Genomic DNA, 26,686 nt, shown 5'->3' with positions numbered 1-26,686 from the left:
CCATTCCTCAGGCCTGAGTACAGCTGACCTCACAGTTGTCTCTAGCGTGGAGTTTTGGAGGGCAAAGCACAGTGGAAGACTAAATGCTGTGTTATTAAAGTATACTTGGGTGAAATATTTCTCAGCACTGAACAAACATTACAAGTAACGCATATATTTAATGGAGTGTATTATTTTATTATAGCTGGTTGCTATAATAGGCAGTTAAAGCATGATAAACAAAAGCAGCAGAAATGTGATGTACTAGAAGATCAGATCTCTTTCCCTTATATCTGTTTTGTCAACTTGCATTCATCTACTTTCTGTTTTCTTTGGTGGGCAGTCATCAAGGCGTGAAATAGCTGCCTTCCCACGTTACTAAGCCATGTAAATTTTGCTTTGGGAATGAGCTTATTTTAGACAGCATTCCTAATCATGGTGCCTTAGCACCACTTGCATAGGGAGGAACACTTGAAGAAAATGTTTCTTAAACATTTAAGTTCTTAAATTCTTCAAGATGGCAAAATTAAAGTAATTTACTAATCTGTGGCCTGGATGATGTTTAGTTTATGGCATAATGATAAAAAGTCAGAAGTATGTTAGAAAGTTAGCATATCAAAGCAATTGAGTAAAAAATGGTGACACTCAGATTGTTGATGCAAATGAGCATATCATTAAATGATGCTCTGAACAAAAAGACTGGAAAAATGCCTTTCAAACGTGAACTCTTCCATTGCTAAGAGCAAAATACTTTAAGTTTTTATTTTATGTTAAGGTTTACTAGTCTTCGTGTATTTTGTCTGTTTATCTAGGTTGACTGTATTTTTTTTATTTCAAGACCTGTAATAATCTACTGATGTTATTGCTGTCCACTACACTCCTTCCTAATGGCAGAGTAATATTGAAAGCATAATTACATTTCCTAATTATGTGTAATTAAGCAAAACCCAGATGATGTATTCAGTGAGCTCTTGGTATAGCCAAGGGTCAAGGACTTCTGGAATTTTGTAGCATTTCTCTAAATAAGCACATTATACTGTTAAAGCCAAGATACAGTTTTGTGCAGTCCGTTCTGTAAACCTGCTTAACAGCTAAAATATATGGTATTCATTTATTTAGCTGAGTAAGGATATAGTTGAGATTTCCCCCCTCCCGTTTTTAGATTTGTCGTACTTAACCCAGGAAAGGGACTTTAAACTCAGCACCATAATGTTCTGCATGCTGACAAGCTAAGTGATATTTATTTTTTCAAACCTTAATCCTTTTGAAACATGGAGAAATAAATACATCCTCTTATCTAGCATATGCCTGAGACTGGAAATAAATTCTTATTTCCTTGTAGTCCTGTACCAATGGTCTACAATGAATAATTTGGGCAGTCTCACTGAATATAATAGAAAGAGCTTCTCTATTACCAGTGATAATTATAAGGCTCATAATGGGAAACCTCCAAAGCCCTACCATCAATCAAGGAAAATAAACAATGGAAAATGATAGGTATATAGAAATGAAAATTGCAAAACCACATATGGAAATGCAGTAGTTTCTGCGAGGTTATAAATCATGGGGGAGTCATAATTTTAAAGGTAATTAATATTCTCAGATTAAAACATAACTTTTTAAGGAATTTAGCAGACATTTTTACAGTCAGAAGCTGGATGAGTCAGAGCGTTAGTAATGGGATTAAGAAGACTTTCACTTCTAGATCATTAGGTCAAATATGACCCAAATCTGCAGTGCCTGAAAGTTATCATTTCACAGCTGTGCAGTGGCCTTTGTAAAAAGATTTGTTGGTTTTGGTCTAGACCCCAGCAGGCAAGGGTCTGTGGACCAAAATCAGCTATGCTGTAAGCAGTTTTATTCTCAGTGAAAACAAAAGAAGTTGGCCTCTGTCATCTCAAAGCTGGAATTCTGGAATATTAGAGCATCATTAAAAATCCTGTGACATGAATCCTTCCAGTAGCAGAAGCCAAGAACAAAATGGCCTTGCAATGGAGCTGCCTGCTTGGCCCCTGGCAGTAATTCCTCCAGGCAAGGATGCTGATGAACATTGTTTGCTGGAATTGTTTTCTCTCCTTGTGTCATGTTTGCTTATCCTGAAAACATAAGACAGAGATGAGGCAATGGCTTCACACATGCATCTTGAAATAGAGGTTGATTTGAGTGATCACCCTGAGGTGCAGTGCCATCAGTTTAGCCATCTACACCATTTTACTGGTAAAAAGCTTGCTAAAGATTTGTAAGTGAATGATCTATTAGTTTTGCTATTGGTTGTGATAGAAGGGGGGAACCCACCTAATGTAAAGTATTAGTATCTAAATTAAGAACACTTTAATTTTTTTTTTTTTTAATAACATCTTGTTGGTAAATTTTAATCATACATGGTCTTACATAGATGGACTCAGGGCCACATTGTGCATTGCCTCAGGAAGGATTCAGGCAGGAACTGGATCTCCCAGCAGCAAAGCACTATGTGGGAAAAACATGTCTGGTTTTTTTCCCCTATTTCACATCATGGCCCAGAGGGGTCTGGCTATAGCACATGGCTTTCTCCATCAGTGCTGGAGGTTAGAGCCTTTGAAATGGGTGGTGGACTTGATCTGGTCCACAAACCTCTGTCCCTGCAGAGCTGGTTTGTGCTTGTACTTGCAGATCCAGCAGCGAGGTAGGGGGCACATGTTCAAGGACAGCACTGCACTAACATGTGCTTTCTGACATGTTTTCCTGATGCTTTCTTGAACAGGAAATGGTTAATGACTTAAAAATTCAGTCCTTGAACTAGCCCTGTTTCTCCTAGTCCTTGTTTCCATGCTCTGGATGTGATCAGTGCTGTTGCCTCCCCTCTGTTTGGGCTGGGACTTATTTACCCTTCTTGGGTCTAGGACACTTACAGAGATGCTGACTTGCAGTTTTCCATTCCTTTCAATTTTTTTTCCTAGCCACAAGCAAACCTAGTTCCTTCCTTGTTTCCCACCCTTCCTTCCTGTCCCTTATGGGGCCCTCAAACCACTCCCCAGATGCAATCCTTTTAGCAGAGCTTATATTGTGGAAATAATGCAGGACCAAGGAAGTGTCTGTTGCTCTAGTTCTAGTTAAGCTATGGTGATCACCAGTGGTTTATTCTATGGTTAAATCAATCAGTGCCTAAATTATTCCAGGTTTTAAATCCTTTATTTTGTTTTGCAACTCCCATCTCCCATGTTCTTTTCCATACATCTGAGTGAAGGCAAGACTCTTCTTCATATGATTTCCACCAAAACCAAATATATTTTTGCCAGTGGAGAAACCTGTCTACAGGCTGAATAAATTTATTTGCAATGTTGGTTTTTTTCATGCATACACAAATTCAAATATTTCCAGGAATATTTGTTCCTGTGTTGGAAGGTTACAAGGGGAAAGGACCAGTGAATCACTGGTAAAAAGGTGCAGCTCTATCAATGCAGTTTGTTTGCAGGGCTTTGTTTCCTGTTGTGAATTTCATTTATTAGGTACCCATGGCACAAAGCTTTATTAGTTGCATGAAGAAATGACACAACTATTATTCCCAGTAACAAATGAGTCACTAAGTTTGCAACAGCAGACGAAAGATAAATGCATGTGTGTGTGAGATCTGCAATAGTTATAGGAGCTCTTCCTAAAAATACATTTGAACTGATTTACAGCATTCTGGAGTAGTTTAATGTGCTGTACTGCGTGCGATATATTCAGATTTTCAGAGTCCCGATGTGTTCCTGAAAAGAATGTTCAGTGTTGTTGCAAAGGATTAAATGTCCCGCGGGGAATAAAAGCACCAGAGAACGGAGGACAATGAAACATTAGATGTAAAAACAAACAGATGTAGCATAATAAGTGAAAGGTCAATATGTGCTGAGGACCAGCATGCGTAAAATCAGAATGGGAATTTCAAATAGTCAGAGGGCAGGATGGGAGCAGAGCTCCCTCCAGTCCCACCCGGGTACAGGAGTCATTAGGAAGTCTGTGCTGCAGCGTGGGCTTGAGTGAAAGGGAAGATCTCCTCTGATATCTTTACTTGCCTCTTAAAAAATTCATATGGTTAATATTTAAGTTTCAGAAACCTGTGGCCAGCAAGAGAAAGTTCTTCTAAATGACCCCATTTGTGCTAATGTAACAATCTAATGAAAACTTTAGTGCTTATCTTTGCATAATTTCCATTAATTTTTGCTGTTCTGATTATTAAAATTGCTCATTTAAGGACTATCTTTTGTTTTGTTTGATTTCAGCATTCCCTTTGGTAAAAATTGCAAAAAGTGTGAGGAAATGGATTTAATAGACACGGTCTCAGGAATGGTTAGTTAAATGGTGCTGCAAATACTCCCATTTTTTCCCTTTGTTCTTCTACATATGTTTAAAGATATTTCTGTTAATTTACAATTTGAAAGGTGGGTGAGGAGCAGAGAGTTTGAAAAATAGATTACTGTCTTCATTAATACAGGTTTGACCTACAAAGTCTTCACGTACTTAATGATTAAAAACCAAAGTACTAAATAATAAATTATAAGAATTTATAGGAGTCATCATCTTGAAATTAGCTTACTGAATGTTCTTATCATAATAAATCTGAGTGGGTGTCTAATTTAGTGTTAGCTGACTAAAATTATATGTTGCAGTCAGATAAAAGAAAAAAAGAAAAAAAACTTTTGTTTCAAGACAAATGATATGAATTTAATCAGAAGTAACCTGAAAAGCTACCACATTTTGTTGTGTCTACTTTGCAGAAACTTTGGCAAAACTGGTAGTGGGAGAGTGAAGATCGATTTCAATTTGTGAATCTGGCAGACAATAAAACTTCCTCTAGCAATTCAGAGACGTTTATGGTAACACTTCCCTCACTGCTACAGCCAGTCAAAAACCCAGGGAACAAATGACTAAATATCTGCTGTATCCCTTATTCAATCTCAGTGTAGCAGAGTCGTGTGCCAAGATCTTTTTATATGATGGTAGAACAATCTCTCCCTTTGCTCTTTATCTCTCCCTGATATAAAAGACGTTTCTCAATTCAGTTAAAATGTAGTTCTCTCTTCCAGTGAATATGAAACCTCACATACAGACTGGAATGTTTTCAGAGCTGGTGAGCTGCTTCTAAAATTCAGCTACTGGGAAGCCTTGAAGGGAAAGAAAGAAAATCAACCATTAATATAAGAAACATATTAAAAGCAGTCCTGATCAATATTTTGTTTCAGTCCAGGCAGTAAAATACACGATCCTGAGCCCATTCTCAGGACAGTCATTCCGAGCCTTTCTACCATGCCAAGACAAGTGGGCTTGGCTGGTACAGAGCCAACCTGCACACAGTCACTGCTGCTGTTGACAGACTTCACTGAACCAAGCACTGGGATCCCAGTTTACAAAACAGGTGCTGAACCCACAGCAAAACAGCTTGGCAGGGGAAATTTCTCTCCGCAGCTTATAGAGAGCAGCAAGAGCCGCAGAGAGCAGTCAGGTTCTGCTTCATCCCTTCACTTCGCCTCAGTCCCTCACCCTCATTAATTAGAGGGAAATATGCCTTCCAGAGAAGAGGAAAATACCTCTGGGATTTTCATCAGGAAGTCGTAGCTCTTGTGGTTGAAAGGGAAAAGATTTGTTGTTGTTGTTGTTGTTTTAAATGTAGAAATTTTGAGACGTGACTCACTAGTACTTAATTTTTATCATTAATGCCAATTCTACAGTGCTAAATGCTGTTGATAATATTTAAGTTTCTTTACGTAAACATAATTTTTGATTGCAGATTCCTAATCAGAACTAGGAAACCCGTGTGCCTCAATCATTTTTCCCAAAGAGCTCCTGGAGATCAGATTCATCTCTGAAAATGCTGATTAATCAGGTTTCCTTACATCCTTTCAGAGTATTCAAATGTTGAAAAAAAGGCAAAACAAAGGTGAGAGTATAAAAATTAGATGCATTATTAAATTAAGAGAGCATTTATCTCGCATTTTCTAAAAAGCCTTTACCTTAGCAATCTCCTGCCATTGGACCCAGTGTGATCCCATGCTGGAGCAGCGTACCCAGAGTGTCTGCAAATGTGAGGCTCCTTTTGAGCTCACCACAAATGCCCTAAAATGGAGAGTAGCTCAGGTAATTTATATGTCACACTATGTAATCTTAGATTGGGAAAGAAGATGCTTGTGAAATAATTTATATTAGCCTAATCATCAACAGTCTGATCCAAACTCCCATTGCTTTTTAGGAGTGAAGATGAGCCCCATTTTCAGTCTTAATTTTATTTTCTGTCTTCTAGATACAAACATGAGCAGTGGTATTTCATTGTACAATGTAGTGTCCAAAGGGCCTTGTGATGAGTGTCTGCTCTGCAAAGGCATCTCTAAGAGATATGTCTGTCCTGAGTGTGCTGAGACCACAGCTTAGGAGGTCAGTCCCTGCAGGGTGTCATCTACACATTCCAGTGGTTTTGGAGCCACTGGGATGACTGGAAGTGTTCAAGAAGCAGGTAGGCATGGCAATTCATGATAGGGTTTAGTGGGCTTGGTAGTATTAGGTCAAAGGTTGGACTTTATGATCTTGGAGGTCTTTTCCAACCTTCATAATTCTATGATTCTATGACTATTACTAGCAATTAGTTCAACTGGACAGTGCTGGAGAGATACTGTGGCTCTGTAGGTTTAGCAGTGATGCCTGACTCTTTTGGAGCCAGGACTCAGTGGTGCTGTTATTTCCTCCTTGGACAAATACCCATCAGAAGGCAATAATACCCCAAGCTGAATGCTGGACTTCAGCAAAAACAGAGGGATAAGATGAGTTCCTTTAGTCAGTATTTCTTCCCTCTGGTTTACTGAGCAGGATCTTCAGGGGTGGACAGGATCATGTCCTCTTTGTGCCCTATATGTTGTGTAGGTGTGGTACTGAGGCTCTGTGAGCTTCCTGCAGGGATGAATACTGGCACTTTTGTTTCATCTCTAAAGTCTGCATGACCCACTGATATCTTGTAGAAGCTGGTGCTGAAGACTCAGCCCAGGGTATATGAAGGGGTGTATTTTGTGCTCAGGTTTCTTCCACACCTGTGCAGGGTTAATGGGAGTAGGTGGTGATGTTTCAGTGAACAGTGAAATATAAACCATACATGAAGACTAATTTCATTTTTAGTGAAACAATACTCATTTTATAAGAGCTCTGGGTTTTCTAATGGAAGATTTGTAATGCATTGATTAATTTTTTTTTTTTTTAGCACTTATTTTCAAGTATCATTAGCATTACTAATATGTGTGTTACTTTTAAAGGCTTGACTCAGCAATTTGCACGTGTTCCAGATTTCTGGCCACCAATATTCAGCTGTGTTGCTGTCGTAACAATGCAAGGTCACTTTTATGTCACATACGTAGAAATAACAGGAATTTCATTCTCTTTGAATTAACTTAATGTCTCCTAAGATTTCAGTGGGAAAAAACAAACCAACCTCAGCATGATCCATTAACACCAGGATTCAGGGGACAACCTCCAGCGTGGGCTCTAGAAATGCTTGATTACAGACCGTGGTCAGTGAGAACTCTCTGCACTTGGATGCTATAACCTTTTATTCCTAATCATTTTGTCACAAATTAGTTATTTAATGCAAATGATCAGGCAGGTTGGTTTTTTCTTTATTTTGGCAGATCAGATTTTTATATAAAACTGGATGCACATACATCTGTGTGATAGATACAAAGACACAGGCAGGGAATAGGGAAACAATATTAAGCACTATCACATTTCTTTGTAAAGAAGTAATGTTTGTTTGCTTTTCCTCTGCAACTTATTGAGGTTTACATTTCCATGTGACATTTTGCATTACAGAATTTTCCTTAGGATTTAGCTGTGCTGGTAAGAATAGGTTGCAAAAGAAGAAATTTCTGGATTTCCCAAATCCACTGCACTTTGTACTCGGGACTGCAGAGCAAATCAACTAAAACTTCTGTGAAATTAGAAAAACAATGCTTTTTTCATCTTTGAAAAGAAATTAATGAGTGAGCAGACAAAGTAGGAGAGGGAAGATCAGTTTCTTTTCCAACTTAATAAAGGCTTGTGGTTCAAAAATGCAAACACACAGCCTGGTGGCCAGGTAGCTTGTTGTTATGTTGGTTTTGGTTGTATGTTTTGTTTTTTTTTTCCACATCAGTGATATTCTTCAGTCCTGCAAGTTAGTAAAACCAAGACCACTTGCCATAGCTATAAGCTATCAATAAAAATTAATGTACCAGAGGGAATTGAAAGGAAAAAAAAGGTACTTAAGTGTTCAGGGCCATCGAGCCACCCATGCATCCTCGGTGAGTGTATTCCGGCGATAGAGCTGTTATTGTTGCCATGGGCTGCCATTTAATGTTATTTTCCTAAGTAAATGCTTCTGTGCTCTGATCAAGGACATTGGCAGTAAACCAAGACACAATCTTCAGAAAAAAATGGTGCTGAATGGTGTTGAATACTGTTCAGCTAGACCTGGTGTTAGAGGATAACTAAAGCCCCTCTCTTTTAAAAGTCAGTTCAAATACAGGTTTAAAATCCTTTCAAGAAGGGAAGAGTTCTCTTTTTATTTTTTTTTTTTTTATATAAGAGATTTTTGTTTTAAAGAATGATGAGAAGAATTAGAAATAAAAAAGAGGACTGGGATATATCCACCCTAAGGTGTCATTAACTGAGGAGATTGGGAAGATCAATAACAAAAACAAAATCCCCAAAGAAATATATTTCTGGGATGGGTTTTTATGTTTGTCTGCTTTTCCAACTGGATGTTTGTTGTTAAAACTGAGGGCTTCCCCCATCAACTCCATAGTGGTTTTCTGGGGGGGGAAGATAGTCTTGGCTCTATATCCTGCCCTGGATGCTGATGGCAATGGTATAATTCTGTTCCAAGGGAAGGGACAAGAGGTGTATAGTCACCCCCAGGGCAGCTGTATTGAAGAAAGGAGTTTCCACTGAGGAAGACTTGCAAAATCATCTGGTTGTTTGGTCTAAAATGCTAACTGCACAGTGTTTGTCAATCAAGAGAGTACATTTTAAGCAAGGAGTGTTGCTGTGTTGACCCCTGTAACAGCTGAACCCACATTTGCTAAAAGACAAAAAAAAAAAAAAAAAGATATGAAAAGGGTTTCCATTTGCAATGATCTGTGTACAGAGCTGTAAAAAATGCATAAAAAAGGCCAGTAAGACGGAAGTGATCCCCCAGGTTAATGTTGCCATCAGTCCACAACCTTCATTGCTTCCTCAGGATGATTATTGTATTAAACTGTTACATTTGATTCATTTGTAGTTAAATCAATGGAGCTATATTTATTCCAGTAAAGCATAGTCTGTGTCCCAGGGGCATCAAACCATCATTTTGGGTATGGTACCCTCTGTGGTTGCAGCACAGAGTGCTTAAGGGTGTGTGGTAAAGAGAAATGGGATATCACATCATCCTTTACCTGTAGGAAGGCTCTGTCCTAGTGAAACCTTGTGCTTTTTGCTGCAGGTGTAAGAAAGCAGCCAGGTGCCATCCCTGGGGGCATCTATTTTTTGAATCAAAATTTGTTAGCCCAGAACTTGGTTAAAAAGGAAAGGAGGATGTTACAAATGAAAAGGCTGACCTAGCTTTTTGGTATGTGTTATTGATAAAATATAGTCATGCTTATTTTATAAATTAAAAAAAAAAAATACTTGTTTGAGCCATTCTTCAGGGTAATATTCAGCATGTTTTGGTCCTTACACACCCTTCAATCCAATCATAAGATCTTTCTGCAGGTCTTCCCAGTCAGCCTTGATAGTGTGAGTAGCTACCCTTTTTTCAGTGTTGGTGAGGAAAGAGGAGGAAAAAAAAGGGAAAGGCAGCTGTAGACAGTGCTGCATGGACACAAACTATTTAGAGTGAAATCCAGTGATCCCCACTAGAGGCAAAGTGATTAATGGAACTGAAACCTCAAAAAATGGTCTTGCAACTACATTTTTAATGCATAATATTTGTGTGAGTTTGACATTCAGCAAAATGCTTTCTCTCATGCCTGGTTTGAAGTTAAAAATATAAATGGAATGTCCTAGATTTTATTTATGCATCTAAAGTTGTTAAGGAGTTAAAGGAGAACTGAGAGATTGGCTGCCCAGATTACATATCTCCAAAGTACAGTCCCATCGTTTGCAGAAACTTCTCCTCCTGTTGATTGAATCATTCAGAGTTGGTTGATTTTGGTAATTCAGAATTATCTATATTTTCATTGACTAAGCAGATGTTTGTTTCATTGTCCAAGGGAGAAGTCATAATGTTTACTGTGTGATCTTGGAGGGATCAGCATAAAAATGAGTCTCTGTCATGCACATGCACAAATACCCACTTTGATGGCAATGGATTTCCTAGGACCAATTTTAGCTAATGTTGCAGATTGTGAATAATTGAAAAATGTAATGGAAGTGCTTCATCTGAATTTTGTGTGAGCAATATCTAATGAATATTTGGGAGACTGAACTGTTGCTTGCCACACTGCTCTGTGTACAAAAACGACCTGCACACAGCTTACACTGAAATTTTGAAAATCCTAGGGAGAAAAAAGTTTAACCAAAAGCTTTTCCAACTGTATGAGTTCCACAGCATTGAATTAAGTTAATTAATGAGGGGTTAATATCAGTGAAAAGTGAAATTGCACATCTGGATTTTGCAAATCTCAGCATTCTGTGGCATTAGAAACTCTCCCTGTCAAATCTGATGTCTTCAGTGGAGTTTTAAAGGTATCTCTAAAACTGTGTCCCTCAAAGGTTCGGTATTGTTTCATTGCATTTTATTTTAAGTGAGAGAAAGTGCAATTGCATTTGAAAAGAAAATACTCCTCTTTCTCCTTCTAAATTGAGCAGAATGAATTATAACAGTCAGGACTAGAATCATCAGGGTTTGTACCATGTTAAGGATGTGGGGTAGACAATGAAATGTAGAGTTTGTCCTTTGGTACAGTCACAACAAATATGCATTTCCAGGCTTTCTAAGTTTTTATTATTCTCCCTATGAGAAAGTGTTTTCTTTGATTATCTCTAATTTAGAATTCTTTATTTTTCACTTGTCTAATCATTTGCATTGAGCTAAGAGTAGCAAGTCAAATTGACCTTATCTGCAAAATATAAGCTTTGGTTTTTGCTGGTGTAGTTAATTCCCCCTTTTGAGCCATCCCTTTTTCTTTTTCTTTTCTCTCTTGATACTCAAATTTAGGTCTTTTTCCTGTCCTCATAGCTCTTACCTTTCATACATTAAATTTCATTGCCGGCACTCTGAAAATCCAAATAAATTATGCCATTTGCACTACCATCATCAACCTTCTCTGTAACCTCAGAAAAGTCAAGGAGAATAGTTAGGCAGATTTTTTTTTTTCTTTTCAAGATCTCTACCAGTTATTTTCTATTACCTTACAAATACATGTTCCTTTCTAGCTTGCCTGTCAGAATGGCTTTCAACTGTTTTCCTTGCTAATGTTGACAAGGTGATTGACTTGCAGATTTCTGTGGCAGCTTTAGACCTTTTTTAAAAAAAAGGAAAGGCTGCTCTTATATTCCACAAACTTTTCTTTTTTTTTTTTTTTAAACTGCTTGAACTTCAATTATGATTTGTGGCCTACAGATCTTTGACAAGAATAAATCTTACAGTATCTAGTCTGACAGACTCAATTTTTGTTTTGAATTGCCTCCTACTTTTCTAGTTGTAGGCACTGTGGTAATTATAGACATAGTCAGTGGATGACAGCCAGGATATTGTTATTGTAGTCTTTGGTTTAAAGAAAGTATTAATTTCATATTTCAGTTGTTTTACATGCTGTCAGGGTATAACTCTTTTCCTGATTCTAGGGTACTGAAAATTAGAAGTTCTGGGCAGTTCTGCTTCAATTCTTCATCCACATCTGTTTTAATTGCTGGATTTTATTTCTTTTTATTGGTCGGGCACATGTCTGTAGGGGTTTATCCTGCAGAAATTTTTTTTAGTATGTACTTATACAATCAATTCTGGTGAAAATCAGCAGTTTGTATTGAATGGAGTCAATGAATATTTTTATGTTTGTATTTAAAAAGGGGAAAAAAAGCCTATGGGTGATAGTTCATTATTAGCTTATAAATATAGTATAACTTCCTGCATAATTACAGGTTTTTATAATTTTTATAATGCTTTTTGCTTATTTTCCTTTGGATAATTTTCAAAGTACTATTATTCCCTCAAGAGATCTCTAAGAGGCAGAATTTCTGGCTATTAAAGATTTGCCATCCCACAAGCAGCAGACTGAGAGTGCCTCCAGGTTATTTATAACTGGATTTTATCTCAGAAAATTAACTAAAGAAGATAAACCAAAATTCTAGGGGAAAATGCCTTAAACGTCTCATATATTATGCTGTGCTCAAACAGCTATTTTAATTTTAACAGCCTGGCAAGCCCAGTGGAGCTTTTTTCTGGTTTTGGGCACAAAATAAGATAACACTTTTTGAATTCCTCTAGGAGCTCATCTAAGTGCACTTAAAGTGAAGGCATAAAATATGAGTTTACAATGTGATATATTTAAAGCTTCACATGTTAGTTTAATTGATTTTCTGTGTTTGCTAGTTCTGAGAGCCCCAGAACTCCTAATTCGCCCTTTAAAAAACTAGTTACATTTTCAAAACCGTTGTATGAGCAGGCAAGGACAAGCCCCTCCGTTCTGCAAGAGAGAGTTTCGTTGTGTTCTGGTTTCCATAACCCTTTCCTGACCACCAGCACCAAATGTTCTGCCAACATTTCAGCAGGCATATACATTTACATGCCTGCATAATCCCCCTTGGTTTTCAGCGGGCCACTCACATGGGTAGTGTTACACATTTGACGTGTGTTGCTAAATCAGGGATGGAGTTCGTTAGCTGTGATTTGTGGAGGGGGGATTTTGGGGAGCCCTTGGTGCAAATGAGGGGGGGGGGAGTGGGAACCAAGCCTGCCAAAGGCAGAGAACCTCAGCTGGATTGCTTGTGAGAATTTAGGTGTCTGATGTGATTAAGCTTAAAATAACAAACTCATTTGCCGTCTGACATCCGTTATGTTTGAACTTAGGTCCGGAGGGGTGAAAGGTTGTTGCAATAATTTATTGTACCTTACAGTACAATTGGTGTTTAAAAAGGAGTGGTGGCTGGAAGGCATGTTCTATTCTTACTTCAAGGAAGAAATACTATCGGATTGCAAGGACTAAAATAGTTGCAGTTTCTAAGTATGCCTTGTAAATAAACTTGCGAGAAAGGGATTTTTCGAGATGAGTTTTGGAACTGAGTATTGGCTCCTTTTCTTCACATGTTTATAGTAATAATGTCTTGCATTTATGATTGTGTCATTGTGATGCATAACTGGGTGACCTTTCCAGATGACAAAATGATTAACAATTTCCTCTGGCTTTTGCTTTTAATTATTCACCTATGTGAAGTAGAGAATGGACTATATGGGCTAGAGCAAATAAGGATGATTGGTTCATATCAGTGTTATCACATGGCAGAAAGGTCAGAAGAGTTGCCTTCAGTTTGCTGAGGCTTAGATATTACTTTTAAAGAAACTGGCTTTTTAATATGTATTATAGAATATAAATTGATGGATATGTATATTTATTATGTATATGCATACCATATCTGTGAATAATGTGCAGTCTTGATAGGAAGTTTTCCATAGCATCTTGAAAAGTTTTAGTCAAGGAAGAATAACTACTCCCTGTTTCTATATGGACTTGTTTCTACAGCCCCAGCTGCATGTCTTCTTCAGACACAAAAACCAAACTGAACTTTGAATTTTGGCTGAAAATTACATGAGGAAATTAGTGATCCCACTGTCTGCTTGTTTAGACCTCTTTCCTTTGAAAAGTGAAAGAGTGGCTAAAAAAATATGACTCAGTGTTGTTGTCTCCTACCATCTGTATTTTCTTTTCTAAATTATCTAATCTTATAAATATTTGAATAACTTTTGGTCAGAATAAACATTTTCCTCTCATCTTAGCACTTAAGGCTCTTGAGACCATAACAATTAGATAAATTAATATTGATTTGCTAAGGAAATGCTTCTTCATCTGTTAGAGGATCTCCTATTGTAGTCTAGAACAAACCTTACAAATTTAAAAGAACAGAAATAGCTCTTGCCCATTTTCCTAGTGAAAGTAATTATGGGCAGCATAGCACAAAGTTCCTGGGCTGTACTTTCTAAAACACAGGTTGCATAGAAAAATTCCTGAAGGTGCAAGGAAGGGAAAGTTAGCTACACATACAGATTAAAACTGAACCCTAATATATATAAACACCTTTGGGTTTTTTTAGGATTCATTAGAGGTGGGGGATTTGGGTGGCTGGAGCAGTGTGATGCCAGGCAGTGGTGCACAGGGGAGAGATCAAATCAGGTAGAAGATGTCTCAGGTTTCCAGATATCCAGGTGGTCTGTCTGACAACTTGAAGTCTGGAATGAGTATCTAAATTATTTTCCACAGTGGAAGAATCTGACTGAAGAGGGTGACTGATTGTCTTTGGAGACCAGGTCATTGGGAACATGTCAGTCCAATTCGTCTAATGATAAAAATAAACTTTACAGGACATAGATCACTACATACATGAATGCAGTCAGTTTTTCAGCTTGCTCTGGGAGTTCTGGGAGATTCAAAGAAAAATTTCACCTTAGGAAGTGATTTGGAAATGCCAATTGCTTTACAGTGTGCCCATCCTGTGATCCACCACGTTCAGGGCTTGGGGCAGGAGCTGTCTTAGCTGGGTAGACTTTCAGGAAAAGTCAAAAAAGGAATGAAGCAAAGAAGGAAAAACAAATAAATATCACTGTCAGCTTTACATGTATGTATCTCTTCATCTAATTAGTATGAGTCTCTATAAACTTATACCACGTTTTTGTCCTTCAAGTCATGTACAAATTCTCACCATCTAGTATTTGCATTTGACTAAGAACTCTCAAACTTCATGATTTTCCATTTCTCACTGAAAAAAAAAAAAAAAGAAAAAAAGAGAAAAGAAAAGAAAGAAGGTGGATAGCAGGAAGGAGCACATAAACCAAAATAAACCTGATATTTCATTTGTGTTTTGCTGATAGATATTGAGTTCTTTCCATATACTTGTGCATTAAGGGTTTTGCTGAGTGAGCTAGGACACTGTCTCTTTAAGTGTTTAACAGTAATTGGTTCATGTCCTGGTGTTCATTGAAAATCCTAGACATTTCATGGAAAATCTTCTTAATGAGGGAATGAATTTTTCATTCACATTAGAAAGCTCACTCTGACAAACAATTTCTAAATAAAACTTTGGCGACATGACATCCCATATTGGACTTGACAAAGAGGACAGGTGCATTAGAATAAAACTGTATGGCGATCCTTCAAGCTGTCAGCCATGAATATTTTATTTCTTAATGAATCATCTTTGTGAAATGAACTTTCTTGTTGTAGTGTCAGTGCCATTTACAACAAAAAACCTGCTCCTTTTAAAAGGTGAACTCCTTAAAGATGCTGATGCCTGCATAAAATACTTAACCCTAGCCAAGGTATTCAGTAAATTTAATAGTGTATTTTTTTTTCCAAAGTGTTTGAAATGTAGTCTCATACTACCAGGTGTGACTGTCAAGCACAACCTTTTGCAGATGCAATTTTGTTAACAAAACCATTATTCAAGGTAGATTAGCAATGGTGTTGATCCTTATTAAAAACCAAAGCATACTTGCCTAATTACTGTTTTGGTGTTTCCTTTATTTTTAATGTTATGTTACATTTCTTTGGTACTTGTGCATAATAGTAATATTAAAGACTTTATGTATGAAAAGCATATGTCTAACAGACAACAGACTCTTTCACCATCTTGTATCCCTGTTCCTTACAATGTGACCAGAATAAATCATGGGCAGTCTTGTTGGTATTTTTGGGGTATTTCTTCCCTGAGGTGTAAAGTTAGTGCTGGTTGCAGTGGGTGTGGAGGTTGGGCAGAGGCTCCTGGAGCTATGGCCCCCCAACACTCAGGTATCCCTAAACTTTCTGTTTCTTTATTCTAAGGGAACACAGATGTCTGGTCAGTTTATTCTTTCTCACAGTTTATTTGTCAGAGTAGATTTGAATGTACTGGTTTTGCTAACAATTTTACATTCATTGAGTTATCTTAAAAGCATATATGTTTCAGCATTTTCCTTTTGTTCTGTGAAAGCAGCTTGATTTGGATTCTCTGGGGAAAGCTCAATTTTTATTGATATTAAAAATACCCATTTGATTGCAAACCTCAAAGTGGACTAGATTCAATTTAATTTACATAATGGTGTCTTCAGGGACAAAGATTGCATGTCCTTTGTGGCATCAGTTTGTGGATGTTTGTTCCTAGCATGTGTCAAGTTCAAATTACAGGCTCTGTCATTTTACTTATAGGCTAAATGTTTTGACTTCAGTAGATATGATTATGCTCAGCCTTCGTAGTCCCTGACCTGTGTCCTTGCTGATACTGGAGATAGACGATGTCTTGTCTGCCCATGCTCCCAGCCAGCACCCTAATCTCCATGGAAAGGTTCCAAAAGATCAGGAATAGGTCCCTTTGGTGCTTTTTTTTTATAGCCTCCTCCTTTTCTTCCTGCTTCTGCCTTTCCATGGTAAACTTCTATCCTTGTATTAACTTTCTTTCCAAGCATCTGTGCTCATTAAGGAAAACTTTCTTAGATTCTGCACTCGTGGAAATCAGTAGCGTCCTTTCCACCAACTGGAGAAAAGATCTGCTTTCAGAGAGGTTTTATTTCCCTCAGCACTGACTGCTCACTATGTCTGTGTGCTTCCTGTGCAGTCACCAAGTATCTGTAAGGGTTGTTGAAGCCTTCATGGTAAAACCTGGAATAGGTTCATGAGACTGCACGAGAAAGTTCTCAGGCTCTGCACTTGAAGGCTTTGTGCTTGCAAATTGCTGTTTGTAGATGAAACCTTCTGTGTGCAGGGAGAGTTATCGTCACTAATTAGTGACATCAAAAAGGGGGTGTCTGGACCAAAGGAAATCAACTGAAGCCCTTGAGTGGGATGTCTGCAGTGGAGTTTGGAGGACTAAATGTGTACTGCCATGCTTTGAGGTGGTTTGGCTGTGTTATTGTTGCTTGTATTCCTGCAGCACCTAAGGGTCAAGTGCTTTGTTGAGCACCGTATAAGTGCACACCCAGAGTAAAAAGGCAGCTCCTAACTGGAAGTTCACAATCCATGTACAGGACAGGGGAGCCCCAGTGCACTAAACAGAGAGTAAACACAGAGAAACAAGAGATAAATCAGTGTGGGCAGCGAGTTTTGTCAAGCCCCAATGGCCTAAATATTCCTTTTGTTGGCATTCAAGCAAGGGAGAATTTCTAAAAGAGATTTAAGGTAGTGTTGTGTGCATTTGGAAGCACTCCCCAAATTGGGGGGCAACCTGAAAACGTGTTTCCAGTAGACACTGGAATCTGCCACCGTGGTTTGGATGAAGGGAAGGATTATTCTCTGCTGAGGACTGATATGTGAGACAGGAGAGGGGTACACTGTGAAGGACTTCTCATTCTAGACTTGGAATGTTATATTGTATTTTATTGGGTTGTTAAAAGGGTCTGGTCCTAGGCTGGACACACTGAGAATTGCAATTCACCACAAAGGCCCTGATCTTCCAAATTCCTATTGATTTAAATGGGAGTTAATGCATGTAACAACTTCAGGATCAAGGGGCAATGGTGATAACTCTCTCTTAATCTTCTTTCCCATATCTAATTAAAATCTTAGTTTTTTTAAAAACATTCTTGCCTTTCTCTTGAAATTATCAGTCTGTCTTTATCCTTCTTCAGTTTCTAATTTTACTTGCATTTAAATCCACTTTTTCAATGGCCCAGCAAGTACTAATCAAATAAACTTTAAAAGATTGCTCCTGATTAAATTATTTTTTAATAATGAGTTCCTGTTACCAGGGAATACAGAGTTAAAAAGGTGATATCACTAAAATTAATTAGCATAAGACATGCTGGACTGGTAGAAGTGACTGGATCTTAATCAATAGCAATATGATTACACCCATGCAGCAATTATAAATTATTTAAAACAGTACCCCTAGGTTACTGACTAGTTGCCTTTAAATTAAATTCTCTGTCAATAATTGATGCAAAGAATTAATGTGAGAACACCTTCAGTTACTGAAACTTTTTTAAGGTGGCATAAAATATTGAACTGTTGCCTGTCATTAGCAGCCACCCTGTCTCTTTTGCACAGCATTGTTCTTTACTAAATTGGTCGAGAAGGACCTCCAGAGCATGAAAGATGACTAATGATCCTAATGCTGTGTTCACTCTTCTTCTAAGGACACTGGCACTGAGAAATATAAATTTCATGTGTGAGGGGAACTAAAAACTGATGAGACTGATAAAGCTGCTGGTCCATTTTGCTACTGAAGCAGTGAAACGAAATATGTTCTTCCTTGGGTTTTAGAATTTGTGGAAAACAGTTTGGAATGTGCTGATGTGTACGTGGTGTTTAGGAGATAGTTGACTTGCTATGAGTGGTAATTTCCATCCCTAATGCCCGGTCATATATGAGTTAAAAAAAAAAAAAAAAAATTCCTTCTGTCTTCTTCCTTGGTATATACTTATTCCCTATGGTTTAGTGTTTTGGAGCAGCTGGGATACATGTGATTTTACTTCTTTCAGAGAGCAGAAAGAAAATATGATAATTGCAATGTCAGTAACATCAGAGAGGAGGCCACACAGTGTGTCTGTTGCTGCAATCAGCTGCAGTCTCAGTGTGCTCTGGGAGGGCGTCCACATGTGAGATGTGCATCAAAGTCTGATCCCTCCTTTTGCTGGCAACCATTCTTTCTGCTGTGCAGAAGAAGAGTCATCTAGTGAACATTTCCTGGGTTAAGGTGGCATAATTCAGGGCAGCGTGGTTTTAGGGAATGCCACGTTCCTGTGTGTATTTTAAGAGGCAAAAGGAACGGAAGGATTCTAGAAAATATAGGTTATATCACTTTTGGTAAGATATTTATTGTCAAAATCCTGCGTTTGAAGATATTATTAAACCATTAGGTCTTAGGTTATATAAATCAGAATTATTATGGACACACAGAAACTCAGAGAAGCCAGGAAGTTCACGGATGAAGCCTGGAACTGGGAGGTGATGTTTGCTCCTACTTTCTGGCTTTTGCTTCCTTACTGTGGGAAACTGGCAAAGCTACACTGACATGTGGACATAGTAAAAATAATTCAAAAAGGCAGTCACTCATCATCTTTTGCACTCCCAGTTTCTTCTTTTTTTTTTTTTTTTTTTTACTTTGTTTCCAAAATACTCTGTTATTCTTATTGCTGTTATGAAGTATCGAAGTATCTCTTTTAACAGTGCCAGGGCAGGAATGATGATTAGCCCCACACCACATAATTTACACCTTTATTTTAAATGTGTGTTTAAGAACACAGTTTTATTACAGACAAAATGCCTTAAATAATGAAGGTTAAACTCTCCATCAAGGAAAAAAGCAAACAAACAAAAAGATTCTTGGAACCTGCTGTTTGATCTCTTCACTGATTTTATCAAATGTTACATAGGAAACAACAAGGATCTGATTGTTTGATAAGAATTTGCATTTTAAGACAAAGGATCCTCAGCTACTACTATGAGCTGACTGTGCTGACTAAATGTGTTTAGTCAGAGTTTCAGTCTCACTAAGCTGTCCTGTGTGCACAGGAAGACACTGTCTGAATGTTTATCTCCGTAGCTAAAGTTTCTGTGGCTAATTCATAAAATAACTACCATCCATTTTGGGTCCTCTTTTATTAAAGTACACAAGTCAAGAGAATATTTGACAGTGCAACATCAACAGTTGATGCACAGTTTCATGTTACTCAACAGCACCAGGGTATAAGTTTGTAGTTTGTTTGTAGAGCTTATTCTTTCCTTATCTGCACTTCTCTTTGCCGTTTTCTTTCTGTTAAAAGTCGAACATCCTGTGTTGGCTGTAAAGGAAAATGAGATTTCTCCTCACGAAAGTGCAACTGCAGTATCTCCCTCCAAAAAGGATTGTGACATCTCTGCAGTTTAGTGACTTGGAACCTTGTCTTCACTCTCTCATTTTTACTCTTCAATCCTTTGGCAGTTGCACAGTGGGAAATTTAACAAATGGTTAGAAATCTTCAGTCGTGCGTTGGCCCTGACTTGTGTGCAGGAGATTTCGCATATATAACTCTTAAGTTGATGAGCAGTTGCTCATTTTATGGATTTTTAAGCAAGCATGGAAAATATTTCAAGTTAGGTAAAGATTTTGCTCTTGCCTGAAATATGAAAAATTTCACTGCTTTCATCCTTTCTCCCTGTATTTTCTTTCACCTTAACACATAAATCGCATTTACTTTGGGAAACTAGGATGAGGTTGAACTGGGAAGCTATATTTCAAAACATTAAATAAAAATATATTCGAACGAGAAAATAGAAACATTAAAGAATAAAAATTAAAAGCCCCATAAATCCCAGTTCATCCTTGTCCACTCCTGCTGAGCAAAGATGACCCCAAAAGAAATGCATCCACTGAAGCAAAACGGCTATTCATTTCACTGATGTGAAAATTTCCCAAGTGGAAAATAAAATCTTTGGAGCTGTTTTGGTTTTCTTTTTCCTGTTCTTTTTTGGAGTTGCCATACTTGGCTGCAGATAACACTTGGTTTTGAAGACAGCCTTCTATCATAGAGTTTGGATTAACGTTAAACACAACAATCTGAAAATTCTCCTTATTTTTTCACTGCAAAATTGGTTAATGTGCCCAGGACAATTGCTGTGACCAGCTCAGCCATCATGCTTGCACAAGCTACTCAAGTGTTTCTTCTGCCTGACTGGTTCTGTGGGAAGATCTGAGGGAGGTGGAAAACGCCATGTTAAAGTGGGATGAAATGAAATTAGAAAACAGAACAAGAAGCCTGATTGAAACTGTGCATGACAAGTGTTGTTTCTGCTTTTAAGAAACTCAAGAGATCAACCTTTTTGACCTCACAAAGATCTCCGGCTTCCCATGCCGGAGATGTTTTGAGAAATTGATGACTAAATTCATCCAGGATTTGTATTTTAATTCTCAGAATGTTCATTGACAATCTGATTAATGGGTTGTTTCCGTTTATCTCGAGCTAGTTTTACAAAATATACAGCAAGCACGCTGTTCTGAAACGGGGCTACGTGACCAAAACGAAAGCACGTGTGAATTGCAAGAATCCTACGCCTGTCAGCACCGAGGCTCCAGCCGTTCCCTTCCCGTAACACCCAGCCCGTGCTGAGTTACAGGAACACACATGTACATGTGTGAGAACTCATGTGTGTGTTATGCAGCAGTGTTCTTGCTGTTCACCAAAAAAAACCCCAAAAAACTAAAAAAAAACCCCCAAAAAGTAAAAATCAATATGCTTTGCTTGAGTTGTTTCTATAAGGATCGTACGTATTAGATGGGTGTTAGTGTGTAATATCCGGCTTTGAAAAGCCACATTTCAAGGTCTGATAAATTTGCCAGAGGTGAAAACGTACTTAAAAGAGGTATTTGCTAGCCCGATAAAAGTAGTAAAAGAAGTCTGTAAAATGACTATTATTATTTTTATTGTCTCGTTTTTGAATCAAAATTCGGTTGTGGATTGGTTTAGGAAGTGACCCTTGTAAAGTTTGAGTCTTTAGAGAGAGAGCACAGTTTACTGCTACCATTAATATTCATTTTTATTTTCACTGCACCATAAGCACCCCTCCATGAAAACAACTAATTTTTGCCTTGAGAAACAGGTGTTGTTTATCCTCCTTTTCATGCAGGGAGAGCAAGTCACACTCTGAGAGCAAACGCTATCTCAGGACCAGTGTGCCAGTAGGATACTCGTGTAGTCTTTCAGAAAGTATTTCCAAACTCGGAAATGGGGCAAATATTTCCAGCAGCCCTCCAAGGTACAAGAGTTGAGGGTGCTGAGGTGGTTGGCTGAGGAGGTACAAGGAGCTCATGTCCTTGGAGGTCCAAGCTGGGATAACACTCAGGCCGTGGTTCCCTGAAGGTAATGCAAGGGCTCTCTGCATGCTGGGGGCATTTCTGGAGCAGGGAAAGGTCCATAGAGAGCAGGCAGAGGCTGACTTCACTCTTCTTGTGGTTTGGCGTGATGGAAAGCTGCAGGTGAGATGGAAAGGTCTTCCTCCACTTTGTCCTTGAACACCTTTCCAAGTCTAAGGACTTTAGGTGTGCAAAAGTCACCTCCAGCATTATGCTGAGCCCACGCAGTCTGCTTTGGATGGGTTTTGCTCCAAGCTGTTTAAGCACCTCATGTAGCCTCAGGAAGTTTGTCCTCACACAGAAGGAGCCCCTGATAGATGCAAGGTGATGAGGGGCTCCTACAAGATAATGCAAATCCCTCCCAGTTGCTGTGTGGGTCTGCTGCCCTTCCCAGCCTACAGCACTAAAACACAGCCCTGCAACAGCCCCTGTTTCCACAGCTGTGCAAACATCCTCAGTGACATTTTCAGTGATGCCATGGAAAGTGCTGATGGTTTGTACACCACTGCAATGTGGCAAACAGGCTGGTGGCAGGGCTGGGATCAACAGTCATTGCTAGAGGAAAAAAAAAAAAAAAAAAGCAGGAAGGGAAGAAGCATTAGTGTCAATATTTTAAAGAGGATTATAAAATAGGAAGGAAAAAAGATAACAAAAACTTAAAGAATTCTCTTGCCATTACCCTAAGGGAGGTGGGGGGGGAGGATACACTAACCAAGCTATCCATTCCTTTTCAGCCAAGATTTATATCTTTAAATTAGCTTGAATTCTTATGGGTCATCCTGTAAATACTCTTACCTCTCACTTGGGCAGCTGTAGAGACTTGAGCCTGGTGTACTTACAAGAAACGATGGACAGCAAAACCGTTTTGGGCCTTTAGGCAGAGTCAAACCTTTAGTTAAAAGAGAAAAAAGGGGAAGTTTTCACTGACCTTGTGCTGGGCAGCCCTGCTGGCACAGAATCCCCAGGGACAGGGCGTGAAGCCAAGCTGTGTTCCCGAGGGGGAATGGCCATACTCTCAGGGGTGATCTTTCCAAAATGGGATGTGTGGCCAAGGACCGAAAGCAGCATTGCAGGGCAGAAAAATGCCATTTGAACACCATCATTCTGAGCTTAGTTAAGATATTTGCAGTGCCAGAAGTGAAGATGAACCATTCTTGCTACAATAGAGTTGCGGCTTCAGTGGGAAAAACATATGAGCTATTTATTCCTACCTAAACCCCCCAGCTCCAAGGTAGTTTACTGCACACAGAGAGAGGAACAGCACGGATATAGAATGTTCTGTACTCTCCTGGCACTCAGTGAGAGCTGGGACTGGTGGCACCATATGGCCCATTTACAGCCTGGGCTCCAAGAACTCTGAAAAGCGTTAAGAGGCCCCATTCCCCACAGGATTCTGCCTTCTGAAAAGGTGCCCAAAGCCAACTCAGATCATGTCCCCTAAGCCCCAGCACACAGAGGCAATACCCTCAGCACTGCAGTTATACTGGGCAGCCTTTTTTCCTTTCCTTGGAATATAGAATAGAATTGTTTTGTGCATCAGGCACGTGAAAATCTATGTTCACGCTGTAGAAAGCAACAGTGGTGTAGTGTAAGAGGTTTTAAAAAACCAGTATCTGCTCACAGGATGCTCAGAAAATGGCCACTCACCCTTTTTGGTTTGATATTTTCTGCATTGACACCACTTTCTAAATTAACTTACTCTTTTTTTTTTTTTTCCCCTACTTTTTTTTTTTTTTCTTTAGTATTCTGCATCTCCAGTTTTAAAGTTTAAATAGATCTATACTTTCCCCAAGGACTTATGTGCAAACTAATATTAAGATTAAAATCTTTTATGTTTGTTCTGTAGCTTGAAACAAAAAACTAGTGCATAGTCTGTTTTATCCCACTGGCTCTCTAAGGTTCAGGTATTAACATAAATACAGCCCATTAACACTTGTTCCTCTCTGTCAGGACATAAATTAAGTCTGCAGGTGTTCCATGAAGCTTTACCCTTGGTACTAATTAAGCCTTGATAATTAGGTTTGTTAAATTCAGGCCTTTAAGCTTATATTCCCTCTTTGGGTTGCCAAAATGGGGATTTGCAGTATACAAGGCCTATTTCTGCTGGTTTTCTGATTTTCATTTTGTTTTATTTTGGTTTTGTTTTCAACAAAGCTGCAGTTGTGATGAACTCTCCTTTAGTTAGATGGTTAAAGATTCAAAACCTGTGAAGAACTTGGATATCAGCTTATATTTACATCAGAACATTTTCTTTTGCTGGCTTTTTTGGCAGAACACAGTCACTGTAGTGGAAAGTTTCCAGTCCATATGTTAAACACACAGATGCTTCGACTAAATAAATGGTTGTAGTTCCAAATGAAATATCTTTCAGAAATGTACAATGGGAGATCCTAAAATCATGACATTAAAAAATACATGTAAAAACAATACAAGTTTAATTTAGCAAGTGTAGCCCATAGAGCAAGAAGATTTTCCTTTCAGAGAAAACAGTATAGATAAAAGTTCTAATGCCTTTGATTTTTGTCAAGTGTTTTAAAAGGTTCTGTTCACAGGTCATATGGTCTCAGTGCTAAATAAAAATAATAACTAAAGAAATCTAGTTCAAAGGAATCCTCCTGGGAGTAGGGTTATTTGTAACACATACACAGAACATTAAATAGTCTAATCAAAATGGATTTTCTTGCCAGTTAATCTCTTCTCTTTTGTTTCTCCATAAATATATAGCCCATCAGATCAAATGTTTGATAAATGTCATTTTTCATCTAGAATAAATGAAACCACAGCTACAACTCTATTAGAGGCACTTTCCACATTATTCATGGCAATCATGCTAACTTGATGCTAATAGCTTTAATACTTTTTAAATCCATGGGATATTAAATAAAATAATATTTTTAATCAAAATGCTGTTCTTTAAAAAAAATGAAAACGAGATAAATAAATTAATAAATGCCATTGGCGACTTTCACTTGCATTAGGCTCTCATTCTTCATTTTATTTAGTGTTTTATTGACCAGAAAGCCACAATTAATCATTTTTGGGGAAGAGCTCTGGTTTTGGTCAGCAAAAGCATTTTATTCAGATATAGTACATAAACATGCAGTCAGTTTAAGATGCCAAACTTTATTTTTAAATATTATTTTTATTTCTAATAAGACATTGTTTAAAATTTGAGAAAAAAACTCTTTAGTTAACTTTCTTGAAAGAATCAAAATTACTTAGGGTGCATATTTAGTCCCTGCTACAGAAAGGATTTCATACAGAATGGCAGGAAATAAGGATGTTGAAAGAATACCTTTCAGTATCCAGTGTGGCATTCAGATTGTTGTTCCTTGGAGTGGCTCAGCTATAAAAGAACCCCTCTGAAGGAGAGAAAAGGCAAAGTATATAACGATTATCATTAAAAGGCGTCACTTCTTGTTGCAGAAAATACTAATCTCACCTTGTAATTTACAGCATTTCTATATTTATAATGAGAAATAGCGTGATACATAGCATATTTCATACTAACAGTGTCCTAAATACTGAATTAATTGGCAGATTTTTAATGGTGGCCCCACTGAGGCATATAACGATTGACAAAATACTGTAGGAGAGAGTATACTTGATAGATTCCACTTATTAATAGGTCAAAGTCATTAGGGAGATAATGTATGAGAGGAGCTGTATTCAACCCCTCGATGTTTTGACTTTTTACTAAAAAGGAAGGCTGTGAGCTGGGCTATGGCAGTTCAAGCCTGTAATGGCATGTAGAATTTTTTTTAAATTAATAATGCTTCTGGTTCTGCAGAATTTTCCATGTCAGGGGAGGGAAAAAAGGTTTTGGTTTGGACATATAATTATTGCAGTGTTTATAAGAGTTTGGCTACCAACAGTCTGTTATAAATCTGAAAGTTGCTGGGAGCATAAAATAAATTTCTTCTTGCTTGTGTGCGTCGACCTGGCTTCAGCGTTCGCATCTGGGCTTCGAAAGCTTCCTTTGTCAGGAATTCAAGAGGCTTTATTTTTTTATTAGGCACTTGCAGTCTATGTGTTTACAGGATAGCAGTGCTTCCCCTTTTTCATGCCCCCCCTCCCGTGTCCTGTTCAGAAAAACCTAGAAAACAGTCCCAAGACTTGGCTGAGACGTGACATGTGCCTGAGCCAGGGCCATTAGACATTCACATGCCCCCCTCCCGTACCATAACTGGCCTTTCCTATTATATTACTGAAAATGCTATTAACGAGGCCAAGAGTCTTTGCTGATTAAAACCCTCAAGGACAAAGATATGACAACTTTTTTCCTTTGTAGTGGAGTCTTGCACTTGTGCATTGTGCAGCTCCACGTGGGAAGGGAAGCCGCTGCAAGGGCTAAAAGGTGGATGGAAAGCTGGGGGTTAAGGCATTTCAAAATGTCAGGCAGCTTGTTATATTGCAGTACATCATTCTATCCCAGGAGACTGCTGCTGAGGCCTAGGCCAAAGCTATATAGAGAGCAGAAAATTTGACACGAGCTTCCAAATTTTCTCTTTAGCTCTCTTGGGCTGCAACCCATATGCCATGGTTAAACCATCAGGCTTTGCTCCACTGAGACCTTAGGACAAAGCAACTCAGTATTTCCTTTTCAGTGAAAGTGACTGCTTGTTTCCTTAGCAGAAATCCATTCTCCCGCCCACTGTCTTTTTAGAATGAAAATAACTTCTCTTTTTTTCCCCCTAAGTACAAGGTTGTCTTGAATTGCATGTCTCTTGTTTTCCTATTC

General features: G+C 38.3%; 1 protein-coding gene and 1 long non-coding RNA gene across 2 annotated transcripts in view; one reads left to right on the top strand and one right to left on the bottom strand.

Moving 5' to 3' along the window:
- Positions 1 to 26,686, top strand: part of WWOX (WW domain containing oxidoreductase) — a 472,482-nt gene that overhangs the window by 289,461 nt on the left and 156,335 nt on the right. The gene's annotated exons all lie outside the window — the stretch shown is intronic.
- Positions 21,090 to 26,686, bottom strand: part of LOC126637792 (uncharacterized) — a 49,382-nt gene continuing 43,785 nt past the window's right edge. The window contains exons 5-7 of the long non-coding RNA XR_007628430.1: positions 25,241 to 25,307; positions 22,741 to 22,834; positions 21,090 to 22,500 (exon numbers count right to left, since the gene is read on the bottom strand). This is a non-coding gene — a long non-coding RNA (uncharacterized LOC126637792). The remainder of the gene's footprint in view (positions 22,501 to 22,740; positions 22,835 to 25,240; positions 25,308 to 26,686) is intronic.

This window comes from Myiozetetes cayanensis, unplaced genomic scaffold, assembly GCF_022539395.1.
Source record: "Myiozetetes cayanensis isolate MyiCay16 unplaced genomic scaffold, myiCay2020 scf16, whole genome shotgun sequence".
NCBI lineage: Eukaryota > Metazoa > Chordata > Aves > Passeriformes > Tyrannidae > Myiozetetes > Myiozetetes cayanensis.
This window is presented reverse-complemented; position numbering and strand designations above follow the sequence as displayed.